Source organism: Primulina tabacum, chromosome 10 (assembly GCF_025594145.1).
Source record: "Primulina tabacum isolate GXHZ01 chromosome 10, ASM2559414v2, whole genome shotgun sequence".
In the NCBI taxonomy this organism is placed as follows: domain Eukaryota; kingdom Viridiplantae; phylum Streptophyta; class Magnoliopsida; order Lamiales; family Gesneriaceae; genus Primulina; species Primulina tabacum.
Genome location: NC_134559.1, coordinates 29,912,929 through 29,929,946, shown reverse-complemented (window position 1 = coordinate 29,929,946; position 17,018 = coordinate 29,912,929). Strand labels below are relative to the sequence as shown.

Here is a 17,018-nt window from a genome sequence, read left to right as displayed (position 1 = left end):
AAGTCCTCGTGTCGCGACCGTTTACGTAAATTATGGATAAAACAGTCGAAATAATTGCTTTTAATGAGTTAACCGTCTCCGGAGTAATCTACGTCATGCCCTTCCGCACAGAACCGACTCACGACAACAAAAATCGCTAAACGTTCCCAGAAAATAGAAAAAAAAAGAAGAAGAAAATAGCGAATGTAAAGTTATTATTATGCTTGGGATTCGATAAAATAGAACCGGAATCGAATTTCGAACTTCCTAAGCGGATTTCTCGAGGAAACGGAAGCTTAAACGAAGCAGAAAATCGCAAATTAGAGGATCTTAGAGAAGGAATTCAGCTAAAATCTCGCTAGCTCATTGCGGAGTAATGAGACTCGTTCGTTTGCCCGTTTACAATCAAAATAGTCTACAATTTTGTCCAAATCCGGCAGTGCCCGAGCTACGTTGATTTCACATGTCTTGTCTGGTCCCGATCGAGATTCAGATGATTTGAGGCGAAAGTCGTCAGTCAACAAGTAATCAAAAATAGAAAAACACGAAAAGGGGTGCAACACGAGGACTTCGCAGGGGGTCACCCATCCTATTACTGCTCTCGTCCAAGCACGCTTTACTTCGGAGTTCTGATGGGATCCGGTGCATTAGTGCTGGTATGATCGCACCCGACATTGAGTGGGATGTTTATTCGTATATCCCTCGAGTACGTGTGGAGCGGGCGGCGATGGACAACATGCGGCACTGCTCTCGCCAAATCAGAACCATGAAGTTAAGCGTTCTGGCGCGACGGTAGAGCTAGGATGGGTGACCTCCGTGGGAAGTCCTCGTGTCGCGATCGTTTACGTAAATTATGGCTAAAACAGTAGAAATAATTGTATTTAATGAGTTTACCATCTCCGGAGTAATGTGCGTCATACCCTTCCGCACAAAACCGGCTCACGACAACAAAAATCATTAAATGTTCCCTGAAAATTGAAAAAAATAATAATAATAGGAAAATAGCGAATGTAACTCTATTATTTTGCCTGAGATACGATAAAATGAAACCGGAAATGAATTTTGGACTTCGTAAGCGTATATATCGAGGAAACAAAAGCTTAACCGAAGCGGAAAATCGCAAATTAGAGGGTCTTAGAGAAGAAATTCGGCTAAAATCTCGCCAGCTCATAGCGGAGTAATGAGTCTCGTTCGTTTGCCCGTTTAAATCTAATTAGGCTACAATTTTGTCCAAATCCGGCAGTGCCCGAGCTACGTTGATTCACATGTCTTATCTGGTCACGATCGAGATTCAGATGATTTAAGCCAAAAATCGTCTGTCAACAAGTAATCAAAAATAGAAAAACATGAAAAGGGGTGCCACACGAGGACTTCCCAGGGGGTCCATCACCCATTCTAGTACTGCTCTCGCCCAAGCACGCTTAACTTCGGAGTTCTGATGGAATCCGGTGCATTAGTGCTGGTATGATCGCACCCGAAATTGAGTGGGATGTTTATTCTTATATTCCTCGCGTACGTGTGGAGCGGGCGACGATGGACAACACGCTACACTGCTCTCGCCCAATCAGAACCATGAAGTTAAGCGTTCTGGCGCGATGGCAGAGCTAGGATGGGTGACCTCCCTGGGAAGTCCTCGTGTCGCGATCGTTTACGTAAATTATGGATAAAACATTTGAAATAATTGTTTTTAATGAGTTAACCGTCTCCGGAGTAATCTGCGTCGTACCCCTCGCACAGAATCGGCTCACGACAACAAAAATCGCTATATGTTCCAAGAAAATAGAAAAATAATTAAGAAGAATAAAATAGCGAATGTAAAGCTATTATTATTCCTGGGATACAATAAAATGGAACCGGAATCGAATTTCGAACTTCCTAAGCGATTTTCTCGAGGAAACGGAAGTTTAACAGAAGCGGAAAATCGCAAATTAAAGGGTCTTAGAGAAAGAATTCGGCTAAAATCTTTCCAACTCATTGCGGAGTAATGAGTCTCGTTCGTTTGCCCGTTTACAATCAAATTAGGCTACAATTTTGTCCAAATCCGGCAGTGCCCGAGCTACGTTGATTTCACATGTCTTATCTGGTCCCGATCGAGATTCAGATTATTGAGCCGAAAATCATCTGTCAACAAGTAATAATAAATAGAAAAACACGAAAAGGGGTGCAACACGAGGACTTCCCAGGGGTCACCCATCCTAGTACTGCTCTCGCCCAAGCACGCTTTACTTCGGAGTTCTGATAGGATCCGGTGCGTTAGTGCTGGTATGATTGCACCCGACATTGAGTGGGATGCTTATTCTTATATCCCTCGAGTACGTGTGGAGCGGGCGGCGATGGACAACACGCGGCACTGCTCTCGCCCAATCAGAACCATGAAGTTAAGAATTCTGGCGCGATGACAGAGCTAGGATGGGTGACCTCCTTGGGAAGTCCTCGTGTCGCGACTTTTACGTAAATTATGGATAAAACAACCGAAATAATTGTTTTAAATGAGTTAACCATCTCCGGAGTAATCTACGTCATACCCTTCCGCACAGAACCGGCTCACGACAACAAAAATCGCTAAATGTTCCCAGAAAATAGGAAAAAAATAAGAAGAAGAAAATAGCGAATGTAAAGCTATTATTATGCCTGGGATACGATAAAATTGAACCGCAAGCTTAACAGAAGCGGAAAATCGCAAATTAGAGGGTTTTAGAGAAGAAATTCGGCTAAAATCTCGCCAGCTCATTGCGGAGTAATTTGTCTCGTTCGTTTGCCCGTTTACAATCAAATTAGGCTACAATTTTGTCCAAATCAGGCAGTGCTCGAGCTACGTTGATTTTACATGTCTTATCTGGTCCCGATCGAGATTCAGATTATTTTAGCCGAAAATCGTCTGTCAACAAGTAATCAAAAATTGAAAAACACGAAAAGGGGTGCAACACGAGGACTTCCCAGGGGTTACCCATCCTAGTACTGCTCTCGTCCAAGCACGCTTTACTTCGGAGTTCTGATCGGATCCGGTGCATTAGTGCTGGTATGATCGCACCCTACATTGAGTTGGATTTTTATTCTTATATCCCTTGAGTACGTGTTGAGCGGGCGGCGATGGACAACACGCGGCACTGCTCTCGTCCAATAAGAACCATGAAGTTAAACGTTCTGGCGCGATGGCCGAGCTAGGATGGGTGACCTCCTTGGGAAGTCCTCGTGTCACGACCATTTAAGTAAATTATGGATAAAACAGTCGAAATAATTCTTTTTAATGAGTTAGCCGTCTCCGGAGTAATCTGCGTCATACCCCTCGCACAGAACTGGGTCACGACAACAAAAATCGCTAATTGTTCCCAGAAATTAGAAAAAAATAAGAAGAAGAAAATAGCGAATGTAAAGCTATTATTATGCATGGGATACGATAAAATGGAACCGGAATCGAATTTCGGACTTCCTAAACGGATTTCTCGAGGAAACGGAAGCTTAACAGAAGCGGAAAATTGCAAATTAGAGGGTCTTAGAGAATGAATTCGGCTAAAATCTCGCCAGCTCATTGCGGAGTAAGGAGTCTTGTTCGTTTGCCCGTTTACAATCAAATTAGGCTACAATTTTTTCCAAATTCGGCAGTGCCCGAGTTACGTTGATTTCACATGTCTTATCTGGTCCCGATCGAGATTCAGAGGATTTGAGCCGAAAACCGTTTGTCAACAAGTAATAAAAAAAGAAAAACACGAAAACGGGTGCAACACGAGGAGTTCCTAGGGGGTCACCCATCCTAGTACTGCTCTCGCCAAGCACGCTTTACTTCGGAATTCTGATGGGATCCGGTGCATTAGTGCTGGTATGATCGCACCCGACATTGAGTGGGATGTTTATTCTTATATCCCTCGAGTACGTGTGGAGCGGGCGACGATGGACAACACGCGGCACTGCTCTCGCCCAATCAAAACCATAAAGTTAAGCATTCTGGCGCGATGGCAGAGCTAGGATGGGTGACCTCCCTGGGAAGTTCTTGTGTCGCGACCGTTTACGTAAATTATGGCTAAAACCGTAGAAATAATTGTTTTTAATGAGTTAACAGTCTCCGGAGTAATCTGGGTCATACCCTTCCGCACAAAACCGGCTCACAACAACAAAAATCGCTAAATGTTCCCGGAAAATAGAAAAATAATTATGAGGAATAAAATAGCGAATGTAAAGCTATTATTATTCCTTTGATACAATAAAATGGAACCGGAATCAAATTTCGGACTTCCTAAGCGAATTTCTCGATGAAAAGGAAGCTTAAAAGAAGCGGAAAATCGCAAATTAAAGGGTCTTAGAGAAGGAATTCGGCTAAAATCTCGCCAGCTCATTGCGGAGTAATTAGTCTCGTTCGTTTGCCCGTTTACAATCAAATTAGGCTACAACTTTGTCCAAATCCGGCAGTGCCCGAGCTATGTTGATTTCACATGTCTTATCTGGTCCCGATCGAGATTCAAATGATTTGAGCCGAAAATCGTCTGTCAACAAGTAATCAAAAATAGAAAAACACGAAAAGGGGTGCAACACGATGACTTCGCAGGGGATCACCCATCCTCTTACTGCTCTCGCCCAAGCACGCTTTACTTCGGTGTTCTGATGGGATCCGGAGCATTAGTGCTAGTATGATTGCACCCGACATTGAGTGGGATGTTTATTCTTATATCCCTCGAGTACGTGTGGGGCGGGCGGCAATGGACATCATGCGGCACTGCTCTCGCCCAATCAGAACCATGAAGTTAAGCGTTCTGGCGCGATGGCAGAGCTAGGATGGGTGACCTCCGTGGGAAGTCCTCGTGTCGCGACCGTTTACGTAAATTATGGCTAAACAGTTGAAATAATTTTTTTTAATGAGTTAACCATCTCCGGAGTAATATGCGTCATACCCTTCCGCACAGAACCGGCTCACGACAACAAAAATCATTAAATGTTCCCAGAAAATTGAAAAAAAAATAAGAATAAGAAAATAGCGAATGTAAATCTATTATTATGCCTGTGATACGATAAAATGAAACCGGAAATGAATTTTGGACTATGTAAGCGGATTTTTCGAGGAAACGGAAGCTTAACAGAAGCGGAAAATCGCAAATTAGAGGGTCTTAGAGAAGGAATTCGGCTAAAATCTCGCCAGCTCATTGCGGAATAATGAGTCTCGTTCGTTTGCCCGTTTACAATCTAATTAGGCTACAATTTTGTCCAAATCCGGCAGTGCCCGAGCTACATTGATTTCACATGTCTTATCTGGTCACGATCGAGATTCAGATGATTTGATCCCAAAATCGTCTGTCATCAAGTAATCAGAAATAGAAAAACATGAAAAGGGGTGCAACACGAGGACTTTCCAGGGAGTCACCCATCCAAGTTCTGCTCTCGCCCGAGCACGCTTAACTTCGGAGTTCTGATGAGATCCGGTGCATTAGTGCTGGTATGATCGCACCCGACATTGAGTCGGATGTTTATTCTTATATCCCTCGCGTACGTGTGGAGCGGACGGCGATGGACAACACGCGGCACTGCTCTCGCCCAATCAGAATCATGAAGTTAAGCGTTCTGGCGCGATGGCAGAGCTAAGATGGGTGACCTCCCTGGGAGGTCTTCGTGTCGCGATCATTTACGTAAATTATGGATAAAACAGTCGACATAATTGTTTTTAATGAGTTAACCGTCTCCGGATTAATCTGCATCATACCCTTCCGAACAAAACCGGTTCGCGACAACAAAAATCGCTAAATGTTCCCAGAAAATAGAAAAAAAATAAGAAGAAGAAAATAGCGAATGTAGAGCTATTATTATGTCTGGGATACGATAAAATGGAACCGAAATCGAATTTCGAACTTCCTAAGGGGATTTCTCAAGGAAACGGAAGCTTAACAGAAGTGGAAAATCGCAAATCAGAGGGTCTTAGAGAAGGAATTCGACTAAAATCTCGTCAGCTCATTGCAGAGTAATGAATCTCCTTCGTTTGCTAGTTTACAATCAAATTAGGCTGCAATTTTTTCCAAATCCTGCAGTGCCCGAGCTACGTTGATTTCACATGTCTTATCTGGTCCCGATCGAGATTCAGATGATTTGAGCCGAAAATCGTCTGTCAACAAGTAATCAAAATAGAAAAACACGAAAAGAGGTGCAACACAAGGACTTCCCAGGGGGTCCCCATCCTAGTACTGCTCTCGCCCAAGCACGCTTAATTTCGGAGTTATGATGGGATCCGATTCATTAGTGCTGGTATGATCGCACCCGACATTGAGTGGGATGTTTATTCTTATATCCCTCGCGTACGTGTGGGGCGGGCGGCGATTGACAACACGCGGCACTGCTCTCGCCCAATAAGAACCATGAAGTTAAGCGTTCTGGCGCGATGGCAGAGCTAGGATGGGTGACATCCCTAGGAAGTCCTCGTGTCGCGACCGTTTTCGTAAATTATGGATAAAACAGTCGAAATAATTGTCTTTAACGAGTTAACCGTTTCCGGAGTAATCGGCGTCATACCCTTCCGCACAGAACCGGCTCACGACAACAAAAATCGTTAAATGTTCCCAGAAAATAGGAAAAAAATAAGAAGAAGAAAATAGCGAATGTAAAGCTTTTATTATGCCTGGGATACGATAAAGTGGAACCTAAATCGAGTTTCGGACTTTCTAAGCAGATTTCTCGAGGAAACGGAAGCTTAATAAAAGCGGAAAATCGCAAATTAGAGGGTCTTAGAGAAGGAATTTGGTTAAAATCTCGCAAGCTCATTGCGGAGTAATGAGTTTCGTTCGTTTGCCCGTTTACAATCTAATTAGGCTACAATTTTGTCCAAATCCGGCAGTGCCCGAGCTAGGTTGATTTCATATGTCTTATCTGGTCACGATTGAGATTCAGATGATTTGAGCCAAAAATCTTCTGTCAACAAGTATTCAAAAATAGAAAAACACGAAAAGGGGTGCAACACGATGACTTCCCAGGGGGTCACACATCCTAGTACTGCTCTCGCCCAAGCACGCTCAACTTCAGAGTTCTGATGGGATCCAGTGCATTAGTGCTGGTATGATCGCACCCGACATTGAGTGGGATGTTTATTCTTATATCCTTCGAGTATGTGTGGAGCGGGCGACGATGGACAACACGCGGCACTGCTCTCGTCCAATCAGAACCATGAAGTTAAGCGTTCTTGCGCGATGGCAGAGCTAAGATGGGTGACCTCCCTGGGAAGTCCTCGTGTAGCGATCGTTTACGTAAATTATAGATAAAACATTCTAAATAATTGTTTTTAATGAGTTAACCGTATCCGGAGTTATCTGGGTCATACCCTTCAGCACTGAACCGGCTCACGACAACAAAAATCGCTAAATGTCCCCAGAAAATAGGAAAAAAATAAGAAGAAGAAAATGGCGAATGTAAAGTTTTTATTATGCCTCGGATACGATAAAGTGAAACCGAAATCGAATTTCGAACTTCCTAAGCGGATTTCTCGAGAAAACGGAAGCTTAACAGAAATGGAAAATCGTAAATTTGAGGGTCTTAGAGAAGGAATTTGGCTAAAATCTCGCAAGCTCATTACAGAGTAATGAGTTTCATTCGTTTGCCCGTTTACAATCTAATTTGGCTACAATTTTGTCCAAATCCGGCAGTGCCCGAGCTAGGCTGATTTCACATGTCTTATATGGTCACGATTGAGATTCAGATGATTTGAGCCGAAAATCGTCTGTCAACAAGTATTCAAAAATAGAAAAACACGAAAAGGGGTGCAACACGAAGACTTCTCAGGGGGTCACACATCCTAGTACTGCCCTCGCCGAAGCACGCTTAACTTCGAAGTTCTGATGGGATCCAGTGCATTAGTGCTAGTATGATCGCACCCGACATTAAGTGGGATGTTTATTCTTATATCCTTTGAGTATGTGTGGAGCGGGCGGCGATGGACAACACGCGGCACTGCTCTCGTCCAATCAGAACCATGAAGTTAAGCGTTCTGGCGCGATGGCAGAGCTAAGATGGGTGACCTCCCTGGGAAGTCCTCGTGTAGCGATCGTTTACGTAAATTATAGATAAAACATTCTAAATAATTGTTTTTAATGAGTTAACCGTATCCGGAGTTATCTGGGTCATACCCTTCAGCACTGAACCGGCTCACGACAACAAAAATCGCTAAATGTCCCCAGAAAATAGGAAAAAAATAAGAAGAAGAAAATGGCGAATGTAAAGTTTTTATTATGCCTCGGATACGATAAAGTGAAACCGAAATCGAATTTCGAACTTCCTAAGCGGATTTCTCGAGAAAACGGAAGCTTAACAGAAACGGAAAATCGTAAATTTGAGGGTCTTAGAGAAGGAATTTGGCTAAAATCTCGCAAGCTCATTACAGAGTAATGAGTTTCATTCGTTTGCCCGTTTACAATCTAATTTGGCTACAATTTTGTCCAAATCCGGCAGTGCCCGAGCTAGGCTGATTTCACATGTCTTATATGGTCACGATTGAGATTCAGATGATTTGAGCCGAAAATCGTCTGTCAACAAGTATTCAAAAATAGAAAAACACGAAAAGGGGTGCAACACGAAAACTTCTCAGGGGGTCACACATCCTAGTACTGCTCTCGCCGAAGCACGCTTAACTTCGAAGTTCTGATGGGATCCAGTGCATTAGTGCTAGTATGATCGCACCCGACATTAAGTGGGATGTTTATTCTTATATCCTTTGAGTATGTGTGGAGCGGGCGGCGATGGACAACACGCGGCACTGCTCTCGTCCAATCAGAACTATGAAGTTAAGCGTTCTGGCGCGATGGCAGAGCTAGGATGGGTGACCTCCCTAAGAAGTCCTCGTGTCGCGACCGTTTACGTAAATTATGGATAAAACATTCGAAATAATTGTTTTTAATGAGTTAAACGTCTCCGGAGTAATCTGGGTCATATCCTTCCGCACAGAACCGGCTCACGACAACAAAAATCGATAAATGTTCCAGAAAATAGGAAAAAAATAAGAAGAAGAAAATAGCGAATGTAAAGCTTTTATTATGCTTGGGGTACGATAAAGTGGAACCGAAATCGAATTTCGGACTTCCTATGCGGATTTCTCGAGGAAACGGAAGCTTAACAGAAGCGGAAAATCGCAAATTAGAAAGTCTTAGAGAAGGAATTCGGCTAAAATCTTGCCAACTCATTGCGGAGTAATGAGTCTCGTTCGTTTGCCCATTTACAATCTAATTAGGCTACAATTTTGTATAAAATCCGGCAGTCCCCGAGCTACGTTGATTTCACGTGTCTTATTTGGTCGCGATCGAGATTCAGATGATTTGAGCCAAAAATCGTCTGTCAACAAGTAATCAAAATTAGAAAAACACGAAAAGAGTGCAACACGAAGACTTCCAAGGGGGTCACACATCCTAGTACTGCTCTCGCCCAAGCACGCTTAACTTCGGAGTTCTGATGGGATCCAGTGCATTTGTGCTGGTATGATTGCACCCGACATTGAGTGGGATGTTTATTCTTATATCCTTCGAGTATGTGTGGAGCGGGCGGCGAGGGACAACACGCGGCACTGCTTTCGTCCAATCAGAACCATGAAGTTAAGCGTTCTGGCGCGATGGCAAAGCTAAGATGGGTGACCTCCCTGTGAAGGCCTCGTGTCGCGACTGTTTACGTAAATTATGGATAAAAAATTTGAAATAATTATTTTTAATGAGTTAACCATCTCCGGAGTAATCTGTGTCATACCCTTCCGCACAGAACCGGCTCACGACAACAAAAATCGCTAAATGTTCACAGAAAATAGGAAAAAAATAGGAGGAAGAAAATAGCGAATGTAAAGCTATTATTATGCCTGGGATAAGATAAAATGGAACTGGAATCGAATTTCGGACTTCCTAAGCGGATTTATCGAGGAAACGGAAGCTTAACAGAAGCGGAAAATCGCAAATTAGTGGGTCTTAGAGAATGAATTCGGCTAAAATCTCGCCAGCTCATTGCGGAGTAAGGAGTCTCGTTCGTTTGCCCGTTTACAATCAAATTAGGCTACAATTTTGTGCAAATCCGGCAGTGCCCGAGCTACGTTGATTTCACATGTCTTATCAGGTCCCGATCGAGATTCAGATGATTTGAGCCGAAAATCGTCTGTCAACAAGTAATCAAAAATAGAAAAACACGAAAAGGGGTGCAACACGAGGACTTCCCAGGGGGTCACCCATCCTAGTACTGCTCTCGCCCAAGCACGCTTAACTTCGGAGTTCTGATGGGATCCGGTGAATTAGTGCTGGTATGATCGCACCGGACATTGAGTGGATGTTTATTCTTATCTCCCAAGAGTACGTGTGGAGAAGGCGACGATGGACAACACACGGTACTGCTCTCGCCCAATCAGAACCATGAAGTTAAGTGTTCTGGCGCGATGGCAGAGCTAGGATGGGTAACCTCCCTGGGAAGTACTCGTGTCGCGACCGTTTACGTAAATTATGGATAAAACAGTCGACATAATTGTTTTTAATGAGTTAACCGTCTCCGGAGTAATCTACGTAATACACTTCCGCACAGAACCGGCTCACGACAACGAAAATCGCTAAATGTTCCCAGAAAATAGGAAAAAAATAAGAAGAAGAAAATAGCGAATTTAAAGCTTTTATTATGCCTGGGATACGATAAAGTGGAACCGAAATCGAATTTCGAACTTCCTAAGTGGATTTCTCGAGGAAACGGAAACTTAACAGAGGCGGAAAATCGCAAATTAGAGGGTCTTAGAGAAGGAATTTGGCTAAAATATCGCACACTCATTGCGGAGTAATGAGTTTCGTTCGTTTACCCGTTTACAATCTAATTAGGCTACAATTTTTTCCAAATCCGGCAGTGCCCGAGCTACGTTGATTTCACATGTCTTATTTGGTCACGATCGAGATTAAGATTATTTAGGCCAAAAATCGTCTATCAACAAGTATTCAAAAATAGAAAAACACGAAAAGGGGTGCAACACGAAGACTTCCCAGGGAGTCACACATCCTAGTACTGCTCTCGCCCAAGCACGCTTAACTTCGGAGTTCTGATGGGATCCAGTGCATTAGTGCTGGTATGATCGCACCCGATATTGAGTGGGATGTTTATTCTTATATACTTCGAGTATGTGTGGGGCGGGCGGCGATAGACAACACGCGGCACTGCTCTCGTCCAATCAGAACCATGAAGTTAAGTGTTCTGGCGCGAAGGCAGAGCTAGGATGGGCGACCTCCCTGGAAAGTCCTCGTGTCGCGACCGTTTACGTAAATTATGGATAAAACACTCGAAATAATTGTTTTTAATGAGTTAACCGTCTCCGGAGTAATCTACGTAATACCCTTCTGCACAGAACCGGATCACGATCACAAAAATCGCTAAGTATTCCAAGAAAATAGAAAAAAAATAAGAAGAAAAAAATAGCGAATGTAAAGCTATTATTATGCCTGGGATAAGATAAAATGGAACCAGAATCGAATTTCAGACTTCCTAAGCGGATTTCTCGAGGAAACGGAAGCTTAACAAAAGCGGAAAATCGCAAATTAGAGGTTTTCAGAGAAGAAATTCGGCTAAAATCTCGCCAGCTCATTGCGGAGTAATGAGACTCGTTCGTTTACCCGTTTACAATCAAATTAGGCTACAATTTTGTCCAAATCCGGCAGTGCCCGAGCTACGTTGATTTCACATGTCTTATCTGTTCCCGATCGAGATTCAGATGATTTGAGCCGAAAATCGTCCGTCAACAAGTAATCAAAAATAGAAAAACACGAAAAGGGGTGCAACACGAGGACTTCCCAGGGGGTCACCAATCCTAGTACTGCTCTCGCCCATGCACGCTTAACTTCGGAGTTATGATGGGATCCGGTGCATTAGTGCTGGTAGGATCGCACCCGACATTTAGTGGATGTTTATTCTTATATCCTTCGAGTATGTGTGGAGCGGGCGGCGATGGACAACACGCGGCACTGCTCTCATCCAATCCGAACCATGAAGTTAAGCGTTCTGGCGCGATGGCAGAGCTAGGATGGGTGACCTCCCTTGGAAGTCCTCGTGTCGCGACCGTTTACGTAAATTATGGATAAAACTGTCGACATAATTGTTTTTAATGAGTTAACCGTCTCCATAGTAATCTGGGTCATACCCTTCCGCACAGAACCGGCTCACGACAACAAAAATCGCTAAATATTCCCAGAAAATAGAAAAAAATAAGAAGAAAAAAATGGCGAATGTAAAGCTATTATTATGCCTGGGATAAGATAAAATGGAACCGGAATCGAATTTCTGACATCCTAAGCGGATTTCTCGAGGAAACGGAAGCTTAACAGAAGCGGAAAATCGCAAATTCGAGGGTTTTAGAGAAGAAATTCGGCTAAAAGCTCGCCAGCTATTATTATGCCTGGGATAAGATAAAATGGAACCGGAAACGAATTTCGGACTTCCTAAACGGATTTCTCGAGGTAACGGAAGCTTAACAGAAGCGGAAAATCGTAAATTTGAGGGTCTTAGAGAAGAAGATCGGCTAAAATCTCGCCAGCACATTGCGGAGTAATGAGTCTCGTTCGTTTACCAATTTACAATCAAGTTAGGCTACAATTTTGTCCAAATCCGGCAGTGCCCGAGCTACGTCGATTTCACATGTCTTATCTGATCCCGATCGAGATTCAGATGATTTGAACCGAAAATCGTCTGTCAACAAGTAATCAAAAATAGAAAAACACGAAAAGGGGCGCAACACGAGGACTTCCCAGGGGGTCACTCATCCTAGAACTGCTCTCGCCGAAGCATGCTTAACTTCGGAGTTCTGATGGGATCTGAAGCATTAGTGCTGGTATGATCGCAATCGACATTGAGTGGATGTTTATTCTTATATCCCTCGAGTACGTGTGGAGCGGGCGGCGATGGAAAACACGCGGCACTGCTCTCGCCCAATAAGAACCATGAAGTTAAGCTTTCTGGCGCGATGGCAGAATTAGGATGGGTGAAATCCATGGGAAGTCCTTGCGTCGCGAACGTTTACGTAAATTATGGCTAAAATAGTCGAAATAATTGTTTTTAATGAGTTAACCGACTCCGGAGTAATCTGCATCATACCCTTATGCACAGAACCGGCTCACGACAACAAAAATCGCTAAATGTTCCATGAAAATAGAAAAAAAAATAAGAATAAAAAAGTAGAGAATGTAAAGCTATTATTATGTCTGGGATACGATAAAATAAAACCGAAAGCAAATTTCGGACTTCCTAAGCGGATTTCTCGAGAAAACGGAAGCTTAACAGAATCGGAAAATCACAAATTAGATGGTTTTAGAGAAGGAATTCGGCAAAAATCTCGCCAGCTCATTGCGAAGAATGAGTCTCGTTCGTTTGCCCGTTTACAATCAAATTAGGCTACAATTTTGTCCAAATACGGCAGTGTCCGAGCTACGTTGATTTCAAGTCTTATCTTGTCCCGGTCGAGATTCAGAGGATTTGAGCCGAAAATTGTCTGTCAACAAGTAATCCAAAATAGAAAAACACGAAAAGGGGTACAACACGAGGACTTCCTAGGGGGTCACCCATCCTAGTACTGCTCTCTCCCAAGCACGCTTAACTTCGGAGTTCTGGTGGAATCCGGTGCATTATTGCTGGTATGATCGCACCCGACATTTAGTGGGATGTTTATTCTTATATCCTAAAGAACGTGTGGAGCGGGCGGCGATAGACAACACGCGGCACTGCTCTCGCCCAATCAGAACCATGAAGTAATGCGTTCTAGCGCGATGGCAGAGCTAGGATGGGTGACCTCCCTATGAAGTCCTCGTGTCGCGATCGTTTACGTAAATTATTGATAAAACAGTCGAAATAATTGTTTTTAATGAGTTAACCGTCTCCGGAGTATTCTACGTAATACGCTTCCGCACAGAACCGGCTCACGACAACAAAAATCGCTAAATGTTCCTAGTAAATAGAAAAAAAATAAGAAGAAGAAAATAGCGAATGTAAAGCTATTATTATGCCTGGGATACGATAAAATGGAACCGGAATCGAAATGAGTCTCATTCGTTTGCCCGTTTACAATCAAATTAGGCTACAATTTTGTCCAAATCCGGCAGCGCCCGAGCTACGTTGATTTCACGCCCTATCTGTTCCCGATCGAGATTCAGATGATTTGAGCCGAAAATCGTATGTCAATAAGTAATCAAAAATAAAAAAACACGAAAAAGGATGCAACACGAGGACTTCCCAAGGGGGTAACCGGTGCATTAGTGCTAGTATGATCGCAACCGACATTGAGTTGGTAGTTCATTCTTATATCCCTCGAGTACGTGTGGAGCGGGCGGCGATGGACAACACGCGGCACTGCTCTCGTCAAATCACAACCATGAAGTTAAGCGTTCTGGCGCGATGGCAGAGCTAAGATGGGTGACCTCCCTGGGAAGTCCTCGTGTCGTGACCGTTTACGTTTATTATGGCTAAAACAGTCGAAATAATTGTTTTTAATGAGTTAACCGTCTATGGAGTAATCTGCGTCATACCCTTCTGCACAGCACCGGCTCACGAGAACAAAAATCGCTAAATGTTCCCAGAAAATAGAAAAAAATAAGAAGAAGAAAGCGAATGTAAAGCTATTATTATGCCTGGAATACGATAAAATGGAACCGGAATAGATATTCGGAATTCCTAAGCAGATTTCTCGAGGAAACGGAAGCTTAACAGAAGCAAAAAATTGCAAATTAGAGGGTCTTAGAGAAGAAATTCGGCTAAGATCGTTTACAATCAAATTAGGCTACGATTTTGTCTTGTCCAAATCCAACAGTTCCCAAGTTACGTTGATTGCATGTCTTATTTGGTCTCGATAAAGATTCAAAAGATTTGAGCAGAAAATCGTCTTTCAACAAGTAATCAAAAATAGAGAAACACGGAAAGGGGTGCAACACGAGGACTTCCCAGGGGGTCACCCATCCTAGTACTGCCTCTCGCCCAAGCATGCTTCACTTCGGAGTTCTGATGGGATCCGGTGCTTTAGTGCTTGTATGATCGCACCCGACTTTGAGTGGGATGTTATTTCTTATATCCCTCTAGTACGTGTGGAGCGGGCGGCGATGGACAACACGCGGCACAGCTCTCGCCCAATCAGAACAATGAAGTTAAGCACGCGATGGAAGAGCTAGGATGGGTGACCTCCCAGGAAAGTCCTCGTGTCGCGACCGTTTATGTAAATTATGGCTAAAACAGTCGAAATAATTGTTTTTAATGTGTTAACTGTCTCCGGAGTAATCTGCGTCATACCATTCCGCACAGAACCGACTAACAACAACAAAAATCGTTAAATGTTCCCAGAAAATAGAAAAAAAATAAGAATAAGAAAATAGCGAATGTAAAGCTATTATTATGCCTGGGATACGATACAAGGAAACCGAAACTGAATTTCGGACTTCCTAAGCGGTTTCTCGAGGAAACAGAAACTTAACAGAAGAGGAAAATCGCAAATTAGTGGGTCTTAGAGAAGGAATTCGGCTAAAATCTCTCCCGCTCATTGCGGATTAATGAGTCTCGTTCGTTTGCCAGTTTACAATCAAATTAGGCTACAATTTTGTCCAAATCGGCAGTGCCCGAGGTACGTTGATTTCACGTCTTATCTGGTCCCGATCGAGATTCAGATGATTTGAGCCGAAAATTGTCTTTCTACAAGTAATAAAAAATATAAAAACACGAAAAGGGATGCAACACGAGGACTTCCCAAGGGGTTCACCCATCCTATTACTGCTCTCTCCCAAGCACGCTTAACTTCGGAGTTCTGATGGGTTCCGGTGCGTTAGTGCAGGTATGATCGCACCCGACATTGAGTTTGATGTTTATTCTTATATCCCTCGAGTACGTGTGGAGCGGGCGGGAATGGACAACACGCGGCACTGCTCTCGCCCAATCAGAACCATGAAGTTAAGCGTTCTGGCGCGATGGCAGAGCTAGGATGGGTGACCTCCCTGGGAAGTCCTCGTGTCACGACCGTTTACGTAAATTATGGTTAAAACAGTCGAAATAATTGTTTTTAATTAGTTAACCGTCTCCGGAGTAATATGCGTCATACCCTTCCGCACAGCACCGGCTCACGACAACAAAAATCGCTAAATGTTCCCAGAAAATAGAAAAAAATAAGAAGAAGAAAATAGCTGATGTAAAGCTATTATTATGCCTGGGATACGATAAAATGGAACCGGAATCGAATTTTGGACTTTCTAAGCGGATTTCTCGAGGAAACGGAAGCTTAATAGAAGCGGAAAATCGCAAATTAGAGGGTCTTAGAGAAGGAATTTGGCTAAAATCTCTCCAGCTCATTGCGGATTAATGAGTCTCGTTCGTTTGCCCGTTAACAATCAAATTAGGCTACAATTTTGTCCAAATCCTGCAGTTCCTGAGCTACGTTGATTTCACGTCTTATCTGGTCCCGATCGAGATTCAGATGATTTGAGCCGAAAATCGTCTGTCAACAAGTAATCAAAAATATAAAAACACGAAAAGGGATGCAACACTACAACTTCACAGGGGGTCACACATCCTAGTACTGCTCTCGCCCAAGCACGCTTAACTTCGGAGTTCTGATGGGATCCAGTGCATTAGTGCTGGTATGATCGCACCCGACATTGAGTGGGATGTTTATTCTTATATCCCTCGAGTACGTGTGGAGCGGAGGACAATGGACAATACTTGGCACTGCTCTCGCCCAATCATATCCATGAAGTTAATCGTTATGGCGCGATGGCAGAGCTAGAATGGGTGACCTCCCTGGGAAGTCCTCGTGTCGCGACCGTTTACGTAAATTATGGATAAAACAGTCGAAATAATTGTTTTTAATGAGTTAACCGTCTCCAGAGTAATCTGCGTCATACCCTTCCGCACAGAACCGGCTCACGATAACAAAAATCGCTAAATGTTCCCAGAAAATAGAAAAAAAGAAGAAGAAGAAAATAGCGAATGTAAGGCTAGTATTATGCTTGGGATACGATAAAATAAAACCGGAATCGTATTTCGGACTTTCTAAGCGGATTTCTCGAGAAAACGGAAGCTTAACAGAAGCGGAAAATTGCAAATTAGAGGGTCTTAAA

The 17,018-nt window shown here is 43.3% G+C and overlaps 18 non-coding genes and 2 pseudogenes across 18 annotated transcripts; all 20 read right to left on the bottom strand.

The window, feature by feature from the left end:
• Positions 1-530: 530 nt before the first annotated feature.
• Positions 531-649, bottom strand: LOC142515047 (5S ribosomal RNA). The gene has a single exon (XR_012810912.1). It is a non-coding gene; the product is annotated as a 5S ribosomal RNA (ribosomal RNA).
• Positions 650-1,332: 683 nt separating this feature from the next.
• Positions 1,333-1,455, bottom strand: LOC142506923 (5S ribosomal RNA). Its single transcript, XR_012805195.1, has one exon. It is a non-coding gene; the product is annotated as a 5S ribosomal RNA (ribosomal RNA).
• Positions 1,456-2,137: 682 nt separating this feature from the next.
• Positions 2,138-2,255, bottom strand: LOC142515067 (5S ribosomal RNA). Its single transcript, XR_012810930.1, has one exon. It is a non-coding gene; the product is annotated as a 5S ribosomal RNA (ribosomal RNA).
• A 639-nt stretch (positions 2,256-2,894) lies between these two features.
• LOC142517097 (5S ribosomal RNA) lies at positions 2,895-3,012 on the bottom strand. Its single transcript, XR_012812856.1, has one exon. It is a non-coding gene; the product is annotated as a 5S ribosomal RNA (ribosomal RNA).
• Positions 3,013-3,692: 680 nt separating this feature from the next.
• LOC142507905 (5S ribosomal RNA) lies at positions 3,693-3,810 on the bottom strand. Its single transcript, XR_012806144.1, has one exon. It is a non-coding gene; the product is annotated as a 5S ribosomal RNA (ribosomal RNA).
• A 684-nt stretch (positions 3,811-4,494) lies between these two features.
• Positions 4,495-4,613, bottom strand: LOC142510639 (5S ribosomal RNA; annotated as a pseudogene).
• A 683-nt stretch (positions 4,614-5,296) lies between these two features.
• Positions 5,297-5,415, bottom strand: LOC142506360 (5S ribosomal RNA). Its single transcript, XR_012804654.1, has one exon. It is a non-coding gene; the product is annotated as a 5S ribosomal RNA (ribosomal RNA).
• A 682-nt stretch (positions 5,416-6,097) lies between these two features.
• Positions 6,098-6,215, bottom strand: LOC142510420 (5S ribosomal RNA). Its single transcript, XR_012808531.1, has one exon. It is a non-coding gene; the product is annotated as a 5S ribosomal RNA (ribosomal RNA).
• A 683-nt stretch (positions 6,216-6,898) lies between these two features.
• Positions 6,899-7,017, bottom strand: LOC142508164 (5S ribosomal RNA). The gene has a single exon (XR_012806392.1). It is a non-coding gene; the product is annotated as a 5S ribosomal RNA (ribosomal RNA).
• Positions 7,018-7,700: 683 nt separating this feature from the next.
• Positions 7,701-7,819, bottom strand: LOC142507585 (5S ribosomal RNA). Its single transcript, XR_012805839.1, has one exon. It is a non-coding gene; the product is annotated as a 5S ribosomal RNA (ribosomal RNA).
• Positions 7,820-8,502: 683 nt separating this feature from the next.
• Positions 8,503-8,621, bottom strand: LOC142507688 (5S ribosomal RNA). Its single transcript, XR_012805938.1, has one exon. It is a non-coding gene; the product is annotated as a 5S ribosomal RNA (ribosomal RNA).
• A 682-nt stretch (positions 8,622-9,303) lies between these two features.
• Positions 9,304-9,422, bottom strand: LOC142517409 (5S ribosomal RNA). Its single transcript, XR_012813157.1, has one exon. It is a non-coding gene; the product is annotated as a 5S ribosomal RNA (ribosomal RNA).
• A 683-nt stretch (positions 9,423-10,105) lies between these two features.
• LOC142513068 (5S ribosomal RNA) lies at positions 10,106-10,224 on the bottom strand. The gene has a single exon (XR_012809034.1). It is a non-coding gene; the product is annotated as a 5S ribosomal RNA (ribosomal RNA).
• Positions 10,225-10,906: 682 nt separating this feature from the next.
• On the bottom strand, positions 10,907-11,025 carry LOC142515906 (5S ribosomal RNA). The gene has a single exon (XR_012811727.1). It is a non-coding gene; the product is annotated as a 5S ribosomal RNA (ribosomal RNA).
• Positions 11,026-11,708: 683 nt separating this feature from the next.
• LOC142506789 (5S ribosomal RNA) lies at positions 11,709-11,827 on the bottom strand. The gene has a single exon (XR_012805068.1). It is a non-coding gene; the product is annotated as a 5S ribosomal RNA (ribosomal RNA).
• Positions 11,828-12,658: 831 nt separating this feature from the next.
• Positions 12,659-12,777, bottom strand: LOC142512110 (5S ribosomal RNA; annotated as a pseudogene).
• Positions 12,778-13,457: 680 nt separating this feature from the next.
• LOC142508727 (5S ribosomal RNA) lies at positions 13,458-13,576 on the bottom strand. The gene has a single exon (XR_012806931.1). It is a non-coding gene; the product is annotated as a 5S ribosomal RNA (ribosomal RNA).
• Positions 13,577-14,840: 1,264 nt separating this feature from the next.
• On the bottom strand, positions 14,841-14,960 carry LOC142517392 (5S ribosomal RNA). The gene has a single exon (XR_012813141.1). It is a non-coding gene; the product is annotated as a 5S ribosomal RNA (ribosomal RNA).
• Positions 14,961-15,633: 673 nt separating this feature from the next.
• On the bottom strand, positions 15,634-15,753 carry LOC142509640 (5S ribosomal RNA). The gene has a single exon (XR_012807805.1). It is a non-coding gene; the product is annotated as a 5S ribosomal RNA (ribosomal RNA).
• A 680-nt stretch (positions 15,754-16,433) lies between these two features.
• LOC142507490 (5S ribosomal RNA) lies at positions 16,434-16,552 on the bottom strand. The gene has a single exon (XR_012805746.1). It is a non-coding gene; the product is annotated as a 5S ribosomal RNA (ribosomal RNA).
• Positions 16,553-17,018: the final 466 nt, after the last annotated feature.